This window comes from Chlorocebus sabaeus, chromosome 8 (assembly GCF_047675955.1).
Source record: "Chlorocebus sabaeus isolate Y175 chromosome 8, mChlSab1.0.hap1, whole genome shotgun sequence".
Classification (NCBI taxonomy): Eukaryota; Metazoa; Chordata; class Mammalia; order Primates; family Cercopithecidae; genus Chlorocebus; species Chlorocebus sabaeus.
In genome coordinates, this window is record NC_132911.1 from 9,024,699 (window position 1) to 9,044,675 (window position 19,977).

At 42.0% G+C, this 19,977-nt stretch overlaps 1 protein-coding gene and 1 long non-coding RNA gene across 2 annotated transcripts in view; both read left to right on the forward strand.

Annotated features, from left to right (window-relative positions):
• Window positions 1-19,977, forward strand: part of XKR6 (XK related 6) — a 294,424-nt gene that overhangs the window by 9,515 nt on the left and 264,932 nt on the right. The window lies entirely within an intron of this gene.
• Window positions 15,256-19,977, forward strand: part of LOC103215336 (uncharacterized) — a 64,911-nt gene continuing 60,189 nt past the window's right edge. The window contains exon 1 of the long non-coding RNA XR_005235281.2: window positions 15,256-19,084. This is a non-coding gene — a long non-coding RNA (uncharacterized lncRNA). The remainder of the gene's footprint in view (window positions 19,085-19,977) is intronic.

Consider the following 19,977-nt stretch of genomic DNA (forward strand, 5'->3'; position numbering starts at 1 on the left):
CTGGAGTGCAGTGGCGTGAGCATAACTCCCTGCAGCCTTGAACTTCTAGGCTCAAGCAATTCCCTTGCATCTGCCTCCTGAGTAGCTGGGGCTTAAGGTGTGTGCCACCATGCCTTGCTCGTTTAAAAAGATTTTTGTAGGCCAGATACGGTGGCTCACGCCTGTAATCCCAGCAGTTTGGGAGGCAGGAGATCGAGACCATCCTGGCTAACATGGTGTCTCTACTAAAAATACAAAAATTAGCCAGGTGTGGTGGCATGTGCCTGTAGTCCCAGCTACTCAGGAGGCTGAGGCAGCAGAATCACTTGAATCCGGGAGGCGGAGGTTGCAGTGAGCTGAGATTGTGCCATAGCACTCCAGCCTTAGTGACAGAGTGAGACTCCATCTCAAAAAAAAAAAAAAAATTTTTTTTTCTCAGAGATAGGGGTCTTGCTATATTGCCCAGGCTGGTTTTGAACTCTTGGCCTCGATCAGTCCTCCTGCCTTGTCCTCCCAAAGTGCTGGGATTATAGGTGTGAGTCACTGTGCTTGGCCAGTTGTTGATATAGATATATTTGGCCGGGTGTGGTGGCTCATGCCTGTAATCCCAGCACTTTGGGAGGCCGAGGTGGTGGATCACGAGGTCAGGAGATCAAGACCATCCTGGCTAACATGGTGAAACCCCGTCTCTACTAAAAAAATACAAAACATTAGCTGGGTGTGGTGGCGGGTGCCTGTAGTCCCAGCTACTTGGGAGGCTGAGGCAGGAGAATGGTGTGAACCTGGGATGCGGAGATTGCAGTGAGCCAAGATCGTGCCACTCCAGCCTGGGCAATGGAGTGAGACTCCGTCTCAAAAAAAAAAAAAAGTATATATATATATATATGTATATATGTGTGTGTGTGTATTTAACACATATCCTATCCTGATGTTGCACCTCTAAATACTTCACCTCAAATGTGAAATATTTAGAATAATTCTACAAAGCTACAGTATCATTGCACCTGAGAAAATTAACAGTATTTCCATAGTTTTCCTTAATTCTGTAAAATCATCTAATAGCTGCTTTGTACTCAGATTTACCTAGTTTTTGTCCCCAGCAAATTTATTTGTGTTTTTTTTCTCCCCTTCAAACAGGGACTTAGTAAAAATTTATGAATACATTGCTGTTTCTTCAGAAGAGTCCCTCTCCTTTTTTTTTTTTTTCTCATGACATTGACTTTTTTCCGGGGTCCAGTCCAGTTCTCTTGCCTGCTCACATTTTGCATTGCCTGAGTGTTTCTTCCAGGTGCCATTTGCACTCTGTATGTCTAGTAAACTTGAAGTTGCATCTAGGGGCTGAATTACATTCAGGCACAAATTTTTGTCAGAAGTACTGCTTGCTTCATATTTGCGTCATATCAGTAGATGCCCCATACCTGTTTTGTCCCACTATTAGTAATGCTAAGTTTTATCCCTTGGTTAAGGTTACAACTGCCAGATTTCTTTATATAAAGGTAGTTTTTCCCTTTGCTATCGGTAGGTAACTGGGGAGTCATGTGTTAGCAACGTGTCAGTGTCTTTTTTCCTAAATACCCTTTACCTTATGGTTTTAGTGTCTGTTGAGAATCCTTGCTGGAATCAATTATTAAGTAGTTGTCGGTGGTGGGGATGTGTATTTTAAACAGGCTACCTGGTAATTCTAACCTTCAAGGTTTGATAGCCACTGCTGTCATATTAATAGAACTAGGAACTGAGTTATCAGGTCTGTTGAATGGGTTGCCAGTAAACAGTTAATGAGGTTAAGCTTCATGTTCATTTTAGAGAAACTAAGATAAATAAAGTGCCCCCTAAGGCCCCCTATGTCCTAGTTAAGTTGTTGGAGAGGACATGTGTGTGATACTTGCAGTAAACTTGAGGTGAGCCCTGCTAGTGTGTTAGAATGTATGACAAAAATTCAAGCAGAGTGGAGGAGGCATAGAGAAGTTAAGGAGGAAAGGAAACTATATTGGATATTCTGTTTTTATATACATTGTCTCACTTAATTTTCACAAGCATTTTGTGCCCATTTTATAGACGAAGAAGTGGGCTTAAAGTGATTAAGTAACCTATGGCACTGGTGGAGGCAACTTTTGAAGCCAGAGCCCACCAAGCTGTGGGCGGGACAGAATTAGTTTGCTTTACTCTGGGACGTTGTTGTCTGGCTTATTGAAGATGGAGGAATGATATTCTTCAACCCCTGGGGCCTCTTGGTATATAAGCTGAGGTTCTTTGAGACCTCTGATGTCTAGTCTAATGTATTAATATTAAACTCTGCAGAGCTTGGGGTAGGCTTGTAACTCTTGTAGTTGATTGTAACTGCTGATGAATCAAACAGCTGAGTAATATTAATACCTCTGGGTCTGTGTCTTAGATCGTAGTTTTCAGTACTTCATTCTCCTTCTCAGGGTAGGTGCACCTTTTGACCCTGTGACTTCCACATTACAGAAAGGAATATGTAGGTTTGGCATACCCCACAGGTCCCATGTAAATACTGCAAATGTGTTGGTTCTCTCTTGACCTGTTGGAAACATTGAGAACAGCAGTTGTATCCCGAGGTTATAAGGAAGCTCTCTCCTCTCACTTCCCCTCCCCTCCCCTCCCCTCCTCTCCCCTCCCCTCCCCTCCCCTCCCCTCCCCTCCCCTCTTCTCTTTTCTTTTCTTTTTGTGTGACAATTTCACTCTTGTTGCCCAGGCTGGAGTGCAGTGGCGCAATCTCGGCTCACTGCAACCTCTGCTTCCTGGGTTCAAGTGATTCTTCTGCCTCGGCCTCCCAAGTAGCTGGGATTACAGACATGAGCCACCATGCCTGGCTAATTTTTGTACTTTTAGTAGAGACAGGGTTTCACCTTGTTGGTCAGGTTGGTCTCAAACTGCTGACCTCAGGTGATCTGCCCTCCTCAGCCTCCCAAAGTGCTGGGATTACAGGTGTGAGCCACTGCACCTGTCCAAAGCAGCTGTTTTCAAACCTTGACTGTGCATTGGAATCACTTGAAGAGCCAGATATTTGGGATCTACCATAAGAGATCTGGGATGGGCCCAAGAATCTATATATTTAAAAAATCTAGGTTTTCAGAAAGTTCCCTAAGCAGTACACAGGGATGAGAAGCAAAGTTGTACAGGCTGATTTCTATCAATATCTACGAGTTAGTTATCAAGGAGAAGGAGCATATGTTAGAATGACTTGGGATTTTTTTTTTTTTTTTTTTTTTGATCAACTTTTTAGCACTAGGCATTTTTGATTTAGAGGGGTGGAATGGATAAAAGAAGGTCCGCAGGTGATTCTAATGGATTACCAGTTTTTGGTTTTGTTTGTTTGTTTGTTTGTTTGTTTGTTTTTTTGAGACGGAGTCTCTGTCATCCAGGCTGGAGTGCAGTGGCTGGATCTCAGCTCACTGCAAGCTCCGCCTCCCGGGTTTATGCCATTCTCCTGCCTCAGCCTCCCGAGTAGCTGGGGCTACAGGCGCCCGCCACCTCGCCTGGCTAGTTTTTTTTGTATTTTTTAGTAGAGACGGGGTTTCACCGTGTTAGCCAGAATGGTCTCGATCTCCTGACCTTGTGATCCGCCCGTCTCGGCCTTCCAAAGTGCTGGGATTACAGGCTTGAGCCGCAGCGCCTGGCCTAGATTACCAGTATTTAAACGTACATGGGAATGGTGAGAAAATCTGAGAAACTTGCAACAGAGAAGCTCAGTGCCAGAAATCCTAGGAGAGGCTGGGCTGGCAGAGTTGGGGCCTGGGGTCTGTGGGCTTTCACAGGGCAGGGAGGGTTAGATGCTCTGCTCATTATGATTCTGCATCAAAATGAGCAGAACTCCAAATCTGTCATTTTGTTTGGTCATAAGGAAAGCAGCTTTTGAGTAGTCAACTGAAGAGTTATAAATCACCCTACACTGTACATTTAAAAGATGCCATTTTGCCTTCAAAGATGAAGAAAACTGGAGGAAAAGATGGTGTCTTCGAATAAAGGAATTCTGTGTTCAAAGTTTAACAATCAAGTGGTTTTGGTTGCGCCTGGAGGGTGATGGTATATATGGCTGTGGGTTGGAAGGAAAGATAAACTACAACAAAGGACTCATTAGTTTGCAGATTAAACAAAAGTTGTCAAAACGAAGCTAAAGTTAGAGACAATCACGTGATGAGTTTGGAAAAAGAGAATTTGAATGTGTTTGTAGCATTTGTGGACTGTGTTTGGGGTGTCCACTATTTGATAGGATCTGCATAATAATTTTTAGGTAGTTTCTGAGATGTAATGTGGGAAAGGGTCGATGTGTACCCCAGCAGGCCTTTATGATTAAATGTGATATGTGTCAGGCATGTTACCTGATTTTGGATGGGGCCTGAGGAGGTTGGAGTGTTTCTTTTTGCTTATTGCTTGGCATTTCAGCTCACTATCTCAGTTTGCGATGGGCTCATATCTGCTGTAATGTGATATACACATTCCTGAAAAACCTCTCATTCTGCAAAATCATAAACTAAAAATAACAGGGCTATAGGAAAAAAATAGAATTAAGGCCAGACTACTTAAAACTATGTAACTTTTTAAGTGGAATTTTAACAAAAGCAATGACAGTTGAAGTAAAAATACAGGGAGGCTTAACTCTTCCTTGACACTTGCACTCAGCATTACACCCAGCTGATTGTAGGCCTTATTTTATCCTGGGACGTGTTTATCCCAGGTTTTGTAGATTCATTCTTGGAGATGTTAGTTTATTCTGGAGGCCAGTTTCCCCAGAATTAAAGCTCTGCTTCAGAGTGTAGCCTTCATGTGCCCCCACACTATCACTGGGTGATGGAGAGCCCAGTAGATACTGAGGTGACTAAACCAGCCACCCTCATGCCCACTGCTTGCACAAAAGGAAGGTGCTTTGATACAATTGATTTTTCTTAGGGTTGTTTTTTTTCTTTTTTTTCTTTTTCTAAGTCTTTCTCATTATTTGTGAAAAAATCTTGGCCCTCAACAGCTTCAAAACGTTAACATGCTGGGAAGAATCACTCCTGAACCAACACTCCTTTTGCATGATACTGTTGTCATTCCCATTTTGCCAGTCATGTGGGAAGGAATCCACATCCCAGAGACATGTGTTGTGGCAGTTCTGACATGTTTTTGAATCAGCGATGGTGTCAAGATGCAGCTTTTGAGAATGTCAAGTTTCAGTTGCTTTGGGAAGTTCTTGTTTGGGAGATATCCTAGAGTGTTTCAAGGTTAAGTGACATTTCTTACCTTTCTTATGTTTTGTTGGCCCTTGTCTACAATAAAGAACTGAAGTGGAGCTATTTTTGTCCACTTTCACATTCTGCCTCTGAAACCCAGCCACTGGGTGGGATGCTATAATTTCTCAATGCAGCATCGGCATTTGAGCAACACATGTGAAGCAGGAATGGTTTTACGTTTTGGTTCATTTGAAATGTGGTTATAGTGAGGTTTTAAATAAATCATTTGAGCAGACAGTAAACAAAAAAAGAGCAGCAGTAGCCAGTTGTCAAGGAAAAGACTGATGGGTAGAATAAACAGACTGCTTTCTGCAGTATAAACAATCTGTTTTCATGGTTTTTTGCTCTTTCTTTTTGAAGGGTGATCGGGAGAACTTCCAAATTAAGTAGAAGTTAGTTAAATATGAGAGGCAGTAAATCCACAATGTGTGTGTTAATGATTATTACAACCTGTGTTCTCAATAGCTGTAATAACAAAAATGTCAGTGACTGAACACAATGGAACAGTATTGTTTATCATGGGGTGGAATGGCTGGTGGTGGCTTTGACATCCTCAGGACTCAACACCAGCATTCAGTCAGAGAAAGGAAAGAAACTATGGAGAAAGTATAACTGCTTCTTAAAAACTCTAGCTTGGGCCAAGCGTGGTGTCTCATGCCTGTAATCTCATCATTTTGGAAGGCCAAGGTGGGAGGATCACTTGAACCCAGGAGTTTGAGACCAGCCTGGGCAATGTAGGCAGACCCTGTCTCTACAAAAATTAAAAATAGATGAGCTGGATGTGGTGTGGCACACCTGTGGTTCCCAGCTAGTTGGGAGGCTGAGATGGGAAGACTACTTGAGCTCAGGAGGTTGAGGCTGCAGGGGTCTATGATTGTGCCACTGCAGCCTGGGTGACAGAGCAAGACTCTCTCTCTCTCTCTCTCAAAAAAAAAAAAAAAAAAAAAAAGCCCTGGTTTGAGGTGAAGTGAAACACATCACTTCCACTCATGTGCCATTGTGAAGAACTAGCCGTGGACCATACCTAGATCAAGGGTGGCTGGGCAACACCTTCACGTCACAGGAGAAGGAGCCTGCATTTTGGTGGATAGAGACTCAAAGAATTCTGTGTATATCAGGTACCCTCCAGATTAAAGTGGGAAGGGGATGAGGGCCATGAATGTGTCTATGTGTGTGTATATATAAAAGAAATGGTATTGCAGAGTACAAGAGACAATTTCCCTTTAAAACTTTGATTTCTCTTTTGATTCGGGAGTTGGCAAGCTTTCTCTGTAAAGAAGTATTTTAAGATGTGTAGCCACAGAAGGCCTCTGGTGCACAGTCCCCTTAAAAAATATAAAAATCATTCTTAGTCTGAGGGTCATACAGAAATAGCCTGAGCCCTGTTTCCGTTGATCAGCTCAAACAGGTAACTATTTAAATTAGCTTTTAAAAATACTTGTGAAGTTTAATGAAGAGTGAGCCATACTAAATATACTAAACTATCTTGAAACAATACAACTGGAGTTTTAAATAATTTTTCTTTAGATGAGGTTTCATTGAGGTAAAAATGGCCTTCATGGACTCAGTGAAAAGTATTACAGCCCTGTGCCCAAGACTCATCAATGTTTCAGGTCTTAAAGAAAACTTCATCTGGTTGAGGAAAGATTGGGATCTTGCTTTGTGAGCACAGCTTGTGTGCTCTCACAAAATCTTGTCCCATCGTTGGAGACTTTATTGGGTGCCATCTCCCAGGAAACTATCCCCAAAAGTGACTACTTATTCTCATCTGTTGAATATATAGACCACCAAATAGATACCTAAAAAATGTGCAAAATTATACCTACATTTAGAAATTTACTTTAAAAGCCTATACAGTAAATCTTCAACGTCATCAATGCGTTCTTAGGAACTGCAATTTTAAGTGAAACTATGTATGTGGAAGCCAGTTTTCCCATAGGCTAATTGATGCAAACAAGAGTTAAGTTTCTATGGCATATTTCTGGTCGCAAAAACACCACCAAACTTTTAAGTAAAGACCAAAACACTTCTGGCATTAAACATTGAAATAAATGTGAGCCATACCTACATTTAAGAAAGATTAATACAATGTGAGGTAATTATTTACCCACTTATTGCACCTGGTCACAGGTGGCCAGAGCCTATCCTAGGAGCTCAGGGCACAAGGTGGGCACCAACCCTGGACAGGGTGCCATCCCATTATGGGGCACACTCACACCCCCACCTGTTTCCTTAGACTGGGCCCAGGTAAATGCATTAATAAACTTAATGTGCTCAGCTTTGTCCGGGAGGAAACCCGAGTACCTGGAGAAAACCCACCAGACAGTGGCCTGGGTTGGGAATGGATTTTTCTTATCAACTGTGTAACTAAATGACAGTCAATGAAACGATATTATTTGAGGATGTGCTGTATACTAAAATATATGGAATTCTATTTGGTTTGTGTGTTAGTAACCCCTGGGGATGGATTCAAATGATCTAAAAATTCCTTATTGAGGCTGGGCATCGTGGCTCACGCCTGTATTCCCAGCACTTTGGGAGGCTGAGGGTGGGTTGATTGCATGAGCCCAGGTGTTTGAGACCAGCCTGGACAACATGGTGAATCACTGTGTCTACAGAAATGAAAAAAAGTTATAAAAATCCTTATAAAGTTGTTAAATATCTAAATATGACTTAAATGTAAAACCAAACCAGAAATGTTTTCATCGAAACAGGTCAGTATGTTTTGTAAGTTCATATAGAAAACCATAAAATATTTAAAAAACAGAAATCTATCATTCTAGCACTGAAGTTTCTAACAGTCAGCTATCTTAAAATACCTGTTTAGTTAGTTCCAAGTGTTAGGTTACATTTTCTGACCTTCTTAATTGACTTTTGAAAATTAAGTTACTAATAAATGAAATAATATAAATATGTGTGTGTATATGTATGTATGTGTATATATGTGTATGTGTGTGTATATATATGTATGTATTTAGAGGCTATTTAATAATTTAAAAGTTCCTTTCCATAGTATCTCCACCAGTTGAGACTGTACCAGGGTCTGCATGAGGGCTCTTGTTTCTTCTTAAAAAGCCAAAATCTGTGACCTGTGTGGCTAATAAGTAATTATTATCTTCTCAGACTATTGTACTTGAGAGATTAAACTGCAAATTATAATTAGAATAAAACTATACTCTGAAACCTTTAACAGACTCTGTATGGTAGTAGAGGTCAAATATACACTATGTATGCGATAATTTTTTGTCTAGCTGATCTTATTAATAGAGTTTTAACACTTTTCATTATATTTGCTTATATTATCTGGTGCCGGCTGAGTCTTGCCCTTACACTGGAATCATCTGTTGTAGCCAGGGGATATTACTGTCCAGACTACAGACAGTCTTGACTTGTTGGCGTTGTATAAAACCATGTCTGAGCATGCTCCAGATAAACACTATTATGTACATTGCTTCCAAAAGTTCATACTACTGCAAATGTTATAACCCTTATACTGTGTTTAAACCCTTCTTCCTGAGCCTTTCCACTTCATGAGCCCACTTGGTCAGACTCTCCAAAAACCATACTTAGGGGCCTTATAGTAATAGTAATAGCATAGGTCTTAGGACCTGTTTTCAAGACCAAATAAAAAATGAATTGGTTAACCTCACAGTGTAGTTTATTTTGACTAGCACAGATGTAATCTTAAATAATTTTTTAAAATCCGGAAAATAAGCCAGGTGTGCTGATTCATACTTGTAATCCCAGCACTTTGGATTACTGAGGTGGAGGGATCACTTGAGGCCAGGAGTTTAAGACCAGCTCGGGCCCAGCATGGTGGGACCCTATGTCTTCAAAAACTTAAAAAAAAAAAAACCCAAAAAACTAGCCAGGTGTAATGGTGCATGCCTGTAGTCCCATCTACTCGAGAGGCTAAGGAAGAGAATCACTTGAGCCCAGGACTTTGAAGCTGCAGTTATGTGCCACTTCACTCTAGTGTGCGTGGCAGAGCAAGACCTTGTCTCTAAAAACAAACAAAGAAAAACACAAGATAACAAGTGCTGACTGGTATGTGGAGAAATTGGAACCCTTGGGCACTGATGATACGAATGTGGAATGGGGCAGCTGCTGTGGAAAGCAATATGGTGATTCCTCAAAAAATGAAACATGGAATTACCCCATGATCCAGCAATTGTAATTCTGGGTATATATATCCAAAAGAATTGAAAGGAGGTTCTCAAGGAGATATTTGTACAGCCACGTTCATAGCAGCACTATTCACAGTAACCAAAAGCGGAAGCCACCTAAGCCTTCATCAACACATGAGTGAATAAACAAAATGGATACGAGATGCGTACAAAGGAATATTTCAGCCTCAAAAAGGAAGGCAATTCTGACACATGCTGCAACATGGATGAACCTGGAGGACATTCTGCAAACTGAAATAAGCCTGCCACAAAAGGACAAACACTATGTGATTCCACTTACAAAAGGGCCCTAGAGGAGTCAAGTTCATAGAGACAGAGAGTAGAAAGGGGGCTGCCAGGGGCTGGGGCGAGGGGAGATGTGGAGTTACTGTTAATATGGTGCAAATTTCCAGTTTTACAAGATAAAAAGTTACAGAAATGACTGATGATGCAGTGTGAATGTATTTAATGCCACTGAACTGTACACTTGAAAACGGTTAAGATGGTAAATTTTGTTGTGTATACTTTACCACAATTAAAACATTTTTTATAAATACTCTAGATATTTTTATTTCTTCCTAGCCCTACTACAACTTGAAACACACAAACAAATGAACGAACAAACAAAATCTTTTTCTCTTCCTCACCCGGGACTGTTGCCCAACTTACAAAACAAAACCATGGCTAATATATGCACACAGCTGACCCATCTGAGCTCAAGGTATGCCTCCTATCAGTGTCCTGGCCACACTGACCAGCTGAGGACCGGTCTCAGATGTCACCTAAAAATACTTTAAAACTGACTACTTGCACTTCTACAGCACAGTGTGACCATGACCAGGTAAAAAGTCCTGGTGTTAATGCGCCACAGTGATGCCTGTAATAACAGGGTTTAACAAGACAACCCCAGTGCCATTAAGCCTGAAATTATTCCAATATAGGACCTGTATGGTATTTTAAGTCAGAAGAGTGCTCTTTCAAACTCCCCTTCCTACGATGTCACCTGTGGTCGTGGGAGCTCACCACCACCTTATAGCAAGGTCAACAGCCTGGTTCTCCCTTTTGGAGCCCAAGTCCCTAGCCCTGCCACGGACCAGTTAACTTAGGCAAGGTGTTTACTCTAAAACCCTATACTGTAAATAGTGTTTATTTTGGTTAGAAAGATTAGGAACAAACTGGGCGTGGTGGCTTATGCCTGTATTCCCAGCACTTTGGGAAGCGGGCGGATCACTTGAGTCTGGGAGTTCAAGACCAGCCTGGGCAACATGGTGAGACTGAGACTGAGATGGGAGGGTGACTTGAGCCTGGAAGGCGGAGGTTGCAGGGAGCTGAGATCTCGCCACTACACTCCAGCCTGGGCAACAGAACCAGACCCTGTCTCAAAAATCAATCAATCAATCAATCAATCAATCAATCAATCAGGAAGAGCTTTGTGGAAGAAGATACTATGTCATAGGGTTGTTTTGAGTTAAGAATTAACACATGCCAAGTCTCAGAATAGTGCTTGATGCATATAGTAAGTATTTACTGACTGTTAGGTATTAACAGCTTTTTCTACCTGGCCCACAGTGTTGAAGATTTGACTTGGCATTGATGAGGTTCTTCCTTGCTAAATTTTCCTCGTTTGTATAACTTATCTATTCCTCTTTCCACATATATAAATGTACAAAACAAGCCTTATGTGTTCAAAGGATGAATAAATTCTCCAAATAAAGATCTAACAATGTTAAAGCAGTTACAAATATGTGCCTATTAAATAATTGTTCTCATTGTGAGTGGAACCAGGAGCAAACTATAGTCACGTTGTAATCTAGTTATAGGTTGATATATGCTTGTATAAAAAGGCTATCCATATTCAAGAATAAAATTAGGCAAGCATGTCATCTGAAATACAGTCTGTCTAAAAGTCAAAACATTGTCTAGCACCAAAGAAATCTAAAAATGTTTATATACGTTTTTAAGAAAAAATTTCATTATGAAATATCATACATATGTAAGCTTTTGACTGAAAAACGTTCACCACTCTTCAGTTGATGAAGAAAATACTTCTAAACAACAACCCTTTAAAATCCCCTCACCAAAGACGGACATTAATCAGCATTTCCCGTCCTTTCCAAACAACATTATCAACCAGTCTTAGTGCACTTGTTACTCTCAGGTCAGAGACCTTTTTTGGTTCCTCTTCATTCATAGAATACATCCGAAACTTTGAAACGAAACGTATGAAGTGTCGTGGTTCCAGAAGACTTCTAACCCTGTATGTCATTACTGTATTGTGTTTTAGCCCTGACTTTCATAGCGAATTGTTACAGCATTTTCTTATTTTTGTGTTTTAGACACAAGGTCTTGTTCAGTCGCTCAGGCTGTAGTGCAGTAACACGATCATAACGCGCTGCAGCCTTGAACTCCTGGGCTGACGTGCTCCTCCTGCCTCAGCCTCCCAAGAAGCTGGGGCTACAGGTGCAGGCCACCACAGCTGGCTAATTTTTGTAGTTTTGTATTTTTTTTCCCCCCTGTGGAGATGGGGTCTCGCTGTGTTGCCCAGGCTGGGCTTGAACTCCTGGGCCCAAGCAGTCCTCCCACCTTGGCCTTGCAAAGCGCTGGGATTGCAGGTATGAGCCATGGTGCCGGTCCCAGTCATGACACCTTTCTGTTTCAACCAAATCATTCTCCTGCCCTGTACTCCTGCCCTGTTTGTCTCCATGCTTTTGCATGTGCTGTTTCCTTTACTTGTTCTCAAACAGGGATGATTTTGCTTCCCCCACCCTTGCAGGGTATATGGCATGTCTAGAGACTGGTTGTCACAGCTGGAGGGGTGCTACTGGCATCTAGTTGGTAGAGGCCAAAGGTGGTACTAAACTTACTATACAAGGGGAGGCCCTCACCACAAGGGATTTTTTAGTCCAAACATTCCTTGTGCCATGGTTAAGAAACCTGAGCTGGATAGTCTTTTCCCCTGTTCTTAGTTCAGGTTCCAGCCATTCTTTATGCTCTCTTGTTACCTCTTCTGTGAAGGCTAGTTCTGGTCATTCCATCCAGATAATCACGTTTGACTTTGAACTTTCCCAGACAAAGCACTTTTGTTAATTAATACTTTTATTATTTTAATTTTTATTTTTTTTTGAGACAGGGTCTTGCTCTGTCACCCATGCTGGAGTGCAGTGGTGCTTCTCATAACTCACTGCAACCTCAACCTCCCAGGCTCAAACAGTTCTCCCACCTCAGCCTCCCAAATAGCTGGGACTACAGGTGTGTGTCACCATGCCCAGCTATTTTTATTTTTTATAGAGATGGGGTCTTGCCGTGTTGCCCAGGCTGGACTTGAACTCCTGGGCTTGAGCAATTCCCCTACCTCGGCCTCCCAAAGTACTGAGATTACTGGCATGAGCCAGCCTGCCTGGCTACTTTAAAAAAAATCCTGTTTATAATCTGTTTTCTCCCTTGGTAAACTCATTTAAGGTAGGCTCTGTATTGATTCATCTTTGTTTCCTGCAAAGTAATTTGTATATAGTGGAGAGCATTATCTTTCTGAATGAACAGACACAGCATGAAAGTCCTACAGTGTTGACACCAGACAGTTGGGCCAAGAGCAACTGAATGATGGTTGGTGAGGACATTGGAAGGTGGAGGAGTCCCCTGATGAAACTTGAGTTGGGCTTCCGATGAAGGGTGGGACTGAAAAACTAGTGTTTTGAGGGAGGAGAAACAAGACCATATTATGTAACTATAAGCAAATATACATGTGCACACACACACATATCAGGGAAGTATTTAATTCTGACAGTACCTTGAGAACAGCCTCAGCCAACCTGGAGGGTTTGCTTGTGCCATTCCCCAGGGACTGGTGGCTCAGATGGTGGTTTTAATCTCTTGCCTTTGAAATGTTAGGTGACTGAAAGTATGTAGAGGTTTATTTTAATCTGTCTTTTATGTGTAGTAGCTAAAGTCTAGTATTACCCTCTAGAAAATTGTCAGTTAACAGTTACCTAAAGGAAGTTATGTGTGTGACAGCTGTCCACCTTGCAATGGGTCTTCTAGCTAGATGCTTGTTCTTTTTGGGTGACTGTACTCCTTTAGTGCTCAGACAGAACCAAAACCAATCAGAAAATGAATTGAAAGAAGAGGGCTGGGTGCGATGGCTCACACTTGTAATACCAGCACTTTGGGAGGCTGTTGCGAGAGGATTGCTTAAGGCTGAGAGTTTGAGACCAGCCTGGTAATATGGGAAACCCTATCTCTCAAAAAAAAAAAAAATATATATATATATGTGTGTGTGTGTGTGTGTGTGTGTGTGTGTGTGTGTGTGTGTATATATATATATGAGAAAATTAGCCGGGTGTGGTGGTGTATGCCTGTAGTCCCAGCTACTCGGGAGGCTGAGGCAGGAAGATTATTTGAGCTTGGGAGATCGAGGCTGCAGTGAGCTGTGATTGTGCCACTGCACTCTACCCTCCAGCCTGGGTGCCTGAGTGAGACCCTGTCTCTAAAAAAAAGAAAAAAGGCAAGAAGAGTTCACTTGATATTTTAGCACCTAAGTGCTTTGCCATTGCTTTTGTGAGTTATATATAAAGTCAACATTATCTACCATATGTAAAATTAGAAACTTTCTGTGTATATATACGTGTATATATATACACGTATATGTCCTTTATTTTGAACCTTGATGTGCATGTACGAAAAGTTCTTTCTGGTTGGAATTCAGGTGGTGCTCTTTCATAGCTGCTTGATGACCAAAGTCACATAAGACTAATGAGATAATTCATTTTTAATACTTTATGTTTTTTGACCCATTTGTAGTTTTTGAAGTTTCTTACTATTATTGATCCTTGAGGTTGCTGCAGGTCCATCCGGAGCTGATTGTCTAGAGTAGACCGATTTGTGCAAAATGACGAGTTTGACCGGAATGCGTATTTGTAGCCAGTTTTCAGTAATTTTACCCTTAATAGTGTTCATTAAGATAAGCTGTTTCTCCATGGGGTGGGTTCTTGCCTCTCCTGCCTGGAGTTTGGAAGGCCTGGCTCCCACCCGGTCACTAGGCCCTGCACTCTGCTTTCTGTGCTGCGGCAATCTCCCGCCTCTGTTAGTAACCCAGGCGCGATGGGATCCCTTTTATTGGGTTGCAGTGGAGAAGGACCTCAGACTTCAGGCTTTCCGTCTCAGAAAGGGCCTCAGGTGGAGCAGGACATTAGCTCTCTGTGTGAGTTTTCTCCCGGGACTACTATCACAAAGGATTTCATAGCAGGAACTGGGTGGCTTTAAACAACAGAAATGTATTCTCTCAGAGCCTGGGCTAGAAGTCTGCAGTCAGGGTGTGAGCAGGGCAGTGCTCCCCTGGGACTCTGAGCGGGACTCTTCCATGCCCCTTCCTAGCTTCTGGGGTGGCAGTCAACCCTTGCCATTCCTGACTTGCAGCCGTCTGACCTCAGCATCCACCTCTGCTGTCACTGGTGTTTTCCCTCTGCGTGTATGTCCACATTTTCCTCTCCTTAGAAGGAAACCAATCATGTTGGATTAAGGGCCTTGCCTATTCCATTATGACCTCACCTTAAGTTATTACATCTGCAGTGACCCTATTTCCAAATTTGGTCATGTTTTGAATTTTTGGGGGAGGGGGTTAGGACTTCATCTATCTTTTTGGGAGGAAGAATTGAACCCGTAACACTCATGGTCTTTTCTTAGCATAATGGGTTTTGAAACTCTTTTGTACTTGACCCAGTGTCAGTATGACTAATGAAAAATGAAGGCAGTTTGTTTCCTTGAAGTTTGGGTATAGGTAACCCTTAAGATAAGGACATTTTGTGTTTATGAAAATATACCGTAATGCAGGTCATAACATTGGCAAATCTACAGCTTCTCTGTAGGGGAGAGCAGGAAAAGAGTCTTTGTAGCTGTGGGAGGTTACACAGCCTGTTGCACCTACCTGCATGCCGAAGCCCATAGAAGTGTGGTGTGCCCTCGTTTTCCATCCCTTCAACCTGGCACATGGTGCTTTTTCTCCATTTCCATAGTGCCCTGGTCCCAGGCTTTGGAACAAGTTCCCAGATCCTTAGCTTCTCTCTCTTTAGAGTGGACACTCCACCTTCCTAGCACAAGGTTTGGATGAGATGACATTGGCGTCCTGTCACCCGTGCACGCATGTTTGCCCCGTGGGAACTGCCCTCTCCTCCCCACCTTCTCTTAGCATTGGCCACACTGAAAGTGGCTGTCAGTGGCACAGCTGGATTCTGTTGCTCTGCTAGCAGGGGCATCTTGCTGCCAGGGTACCAGACTTTGCCCAGCATCCAACTACCTAAAAGTAGCAGGAAGACAGCCAGAGGAGGTCCCCTGCTCAGATTTGGTGGCTTTGCGGGGTGGGGGTTTCTTTGAGGAAGATACTGCAGATCTAGGGAGATGCCCTAACTGCTGGGGGGTTCTGAGAGTCCTCAAGGCTGTGACACCATGACACCCAGAGTAGCTGGGGCTGACTTCTTCTGCCTCCCACCCTGTGATTGAGTAGTCTTAAAATTTTTGGGGGATGAGGAATGCTGTGGAGCAGTATCATAATGTTTAGGAAAAGAATTTGATGTAAAATCTCGCTTGACATAATTACTTTAAAAATATATACATAGATTGCATAAAGGAATATTTTAATAAAAACACCAGTTAACCAATATATTTGAAACCATATTTTCCCAAGTATTGGTGTCATGCTTAAGTTTTCTTTTAGGGGACTTTGTTTTTGACATAGTACACATAACAGATCTTCATTTACCATTTATTATATGAAGTACGTCACTTTACTCAGCTAAACCTCAGTTTCTGATTCTGTAAATTAGAAATAAGAGTAACTATTTTATTAATCTTAGAAACGGTTATAAAGATCAAAACAAAGGATTTATGCATATGTTGGCCAATTGTAGGAAATAATTTCCCAGGTTTATTTCAGTTGTGAGATTTTTCAGGTTTCAAAATGGAATAATTTGTAAAGGTGTTTTAAAGTTGCTAAGCACAGGTCATTGATGATTATGTCAGTTTGGTAACATTCATCATACAAGTTGGGAACCTTGTAAAATGAGTTTCACAAGGTCATTTGCTTTACATCCACAGAGTAGTGTATATTGCAGCTGATCACATTCTTGGGTCAGAAATTAATATTGATTTGTTAGGCTTTAAATGTAAATCAGTGTTTCTGTTTTTCTTTTGAGAAGACTAAAGTTGCTAACCTGTATTCTTGTTCTGGATTATGCTGTTTGTACAATAAAAAAAGATGGATCATGACGAATGCTGATTAGCACCTTGGGGACTGTTGATGGACTGATGTACGGTGTATTTTGGAAGGTATGGTGACCACGTTGAGGTATCTTTGGGCCAGTAGGAGAAGGAAGCATAGTGTACAGGGTTTAAAAATCATATACTGCCTTCAAAGTGAAGTGATTATCTTCAAGTAGATAATCAGAAATTAATTTTTTTGAGGATTTACAGCAGAGGGCCCTGAGCAGTAGATTTTGCAAACAGATTTTTTATTTTTCTTAACTTTTGATTGCATTTATTTTATGCTGAATTTATTCCTGTGCCATAAGTTTTTATTTCTTCAGTTTCTTCTGGAATATCTTTTTCTTCAGTGCAGCCTCTTCTTCTGATATGGGAACAATTTGTTCCTTTTCAGTAAGGATCGTCTCGATGTGACTGGGAGAGCCCGTGTATGGGTTAGTCCAGCCATGAGCTCTGTAAGTCCAATGGTGCATCTTAGGTGCTTTGTTTACCTCGAAATGCTCAATGGCCAGAGAATCTACATGGAAACCTTTAAGTTCAGCATTACTTTCGCCATTTTTAAGCATGTGCAGCAAAAATTCACCTGCGTCCAGCCCCATTGTTTGGCCTGGGCACACCTACCGACTCTACCGTTGTAACCTCAGAATGATACACACCGTTTCTGTAAAGTGACATCTTTCAGTTACCTGGTGGCTTTTCATATATGCAACCTTGATGGCCTGGGCAATTTCACAAGTGTTTGTAAAGTGAACATGAAGATTTAAACCTCTTGATTTCATGATCGTGTAGGGTTTTCGGGGTCAAGTGAGTAGTGAACCATTTTCACAGATCACCTCAGTCTGCTTAGGGGAAGAGCAACAAATTCTTTCAGTTTCCTCTCCCCTGTAATTTTGTAAAGTAAATTTTCACTTACCAGTCCTAGAAAGAGGAAAAGGGAACCTAGTAATTCTATATTACTGTGTAACTTTGGTTAAATACTGTCTTGTCCAGAAGGCAGACTTGGGGCATTTGAGAAGGTGAAGGGGTCCGTTGATCGTCCATTCTCTTATGCTTCTCTGGTGCGGTGGATGAGATACTGAGAAGTCCTCTCGTATGTGCTCCAGAGACTCCTGGTGAGAGCTAGACTTGGAAAGTGCAAAGGGCAGGGCGTCTGTCCCGCAGCTGGGCGTGACCTCTGGTTGGTTAGTAAGTAACTAGAGGAAGACACTTGGTGCTCTTTGTAATAGTCGCAGCCTCTTTGTTCCTTACCTCACAGGAAAGAACAGAATGTCTAATTATAATAATCTAATAATTACAATATTTTGCATTCATTTTCTTTTAAAAATCTATTTGAGTAACTACTAGCCTTCAGAAGATGCTGGAAAATAGTATTTAGGCAGCAGCTGGCAACTCCCAGCGTTGGAGTCGATGCAGTGCTCAGCTCGTAAAGATTTCATTAGCTGGACACACGCGCTGATTTCCTTCTTGCTGCACAAGTACATTCTCTTGAGCAGCTGTTTTGGAAAGGGATGTACAATAAACTCTTCTGCACTTGTTTTAAATATGTGGGTTTTGTTGGAGTGCCGCTTGCCATCTGGAAGAGAGAGGAGCGAGTGACTTACTTCTTGAGAGGAAGGGTTTGGAATCTCCACGTGTGTTCTTAATGCAATTGAGGTTCCCTGTCATTTTCATTCACTGAGGGGTGATAATCGGCAGCTGTAGTCATTTTGTTTTGTCAGCGCCTTAGTAAGTTGCATGGATTAATAGGATTAATAGAAATTAATCGAGATGGACCTGATCAGTGATTGTTTTAATTTTTAAAGGCAAATGTACAAAGGAAATACATGATGTTGTCAACAAGGCGGAGAAAAATACAGATATGCATAGAATAAATTGTGAAAGTCCTCCCCTCATCCCAGAGCAGCCAAGGGTAGCCCCATCAGCAGGAAGTTGTCATGTTCTTCCCTCTTTTTTTCCCACTGTGTCCCATCTAATAACTAGCTGTCCAAGTGATCTGTGAGCATACTTCTTTATTCTAGTAGTGACTTGTGGGTGGGTACATACTGGCAGTCACACACTGGTTCTCTTGAGGTGGCAGTGGCATCAGGGAACTGGTGGGTGGGGTTTGAGTAGATGAAAACCCTTCTTGAACAGGACAACTGGCCAAGAAGGCTCGCTGTCCCGGTGTAATTGGAATCACAGTAACAACTACTCCCTCACAGTGGGAGTTTCCCATGTACAGGAGCCTCAGTGCTGTGCATGTGTGTCACTCACTACCTCATTTTACAGATGTGGAAACCTAAGCGCGCAGAAGTCAGCAGCTTGTCCAACATCCTGCAGCGTAATAAGAGATTCCAGTTGAGTCAGTCTTACTCCAGAATCACGTCCTGACAATGCTGTGCCATCTTGTAGGAGCGAAACTCTGTTCTCTGGAAGCTGTTATATTTTTAAGTCATACCTTTTTGGCCCCCAAATCAGGTAAATGGAAAGTATAGATCTGTTGATGACTTAAATACCAGGTAATAGATTTTATACAATGGATTGAATGTATAACTTGAAACAGTGTCGCTGCTGCCAGCCTGCCTGCAAGAATCCTTCTTGTGGTTTTGCTTTGTAAAAGTAAATGTTTTCCCCGTGAATCTTCTGTAGTGTTTTATTCTTGGTGTCTTTCTTTGGGGCCTGCGTGCTTTCTGGCTTTTGCTCCTGCTGAGTAGGCAGACATATCTGGAGAAAGCCATGGAGTAAAGGAAAAGCTTTGCGATTTAAAATTGATTTATGTGGAAGCTTTTTTGTGGTTGGAAAAAAGTAAAGAAAAACCCTGCTTTCTACATGACCAATTCCCGGCAACGGTAAGCCAAATCCGTTGTGTTTGGGAGCAGGCCTGGGTGCATGGAAACTGCTCAGAACAGGGAGGCCAATGCCATTATGATAATCCAGTGACTTCCATGGGAAGCCATCGTTGAGAAAGGCTACTCGAGCAGATCTAAAATTTGGACCGAAACACCCTGAAGGTGGCCAAACTGACATAACACATGTACCTTGGTGGAGTGTCTTGGTCTGTTTGTGTTGCTTTAAAGGATACCAGAGACTAGATAATTTTGTTTGTTTGTTTGTTTATTTATTTATTTATTTATTTATTTATTTATTTTTGAGACAGGGTCTGTCACCCAGGCTGAAGTGCTGTGACTTGATCACGGCTTGCCGCAGCCTCGACCTCCTGGGCTCAGGTGATCCTTCTCCCTCAGCCTCCCGAGTAGCTGGGACTCCAGGCATGCACCATCACGCCCTGCTAATTTTTGTATTTTTTGTAGAGATGGGTATTTGCCATGTTGCCCAGGCTAGTCTCAAACTCCTGGGCTCAAGCAATCTGC